Source organism: Egretta garzetta, unplaced genomic scaffold (genome assembly GCF_000687185.1).
Source record: "Egretta garzetta isolate BGI_Z169 unplaced genomic scaffold, ASM68718v1 scaffold293, whole genome shotgun sequence".
Lineage (NCBI taxonomy): Eukaryota > Metazoa > Chordata > Aves > Pelecaniformes > Ardeidae > Egretta > Egretta garzetta.
The window spans coordinates 652677-652925 of NW_009259318.1; positions in this window are offsets into that span (position 1 = coordinate 652677).

The window sequence follows — 249 nt, forward strand, 5'->3', positions numbered from 1 at the left end:
GGAAGAGAGCGAGGAGGGGGCACCCCCCGCCGTACGTCGAGGGCGGCGAGCGGGGACCCGCTGCGGCGCGGCGTGCTCCGCAATGAAAGGCTCTTTAACTTCCACCATTCATTTCCCCTTCCTGGCTACTCCTGTGAACAGGGAGCGTGTTGTGTCAGCGCACGTTTTCCTTCTCCAAACTTAAATTCATAAGCCCTCCCGTCTGGCTTTGTAGCCCGACAATGCCGCGATTGTGATTTATGTGGGTTT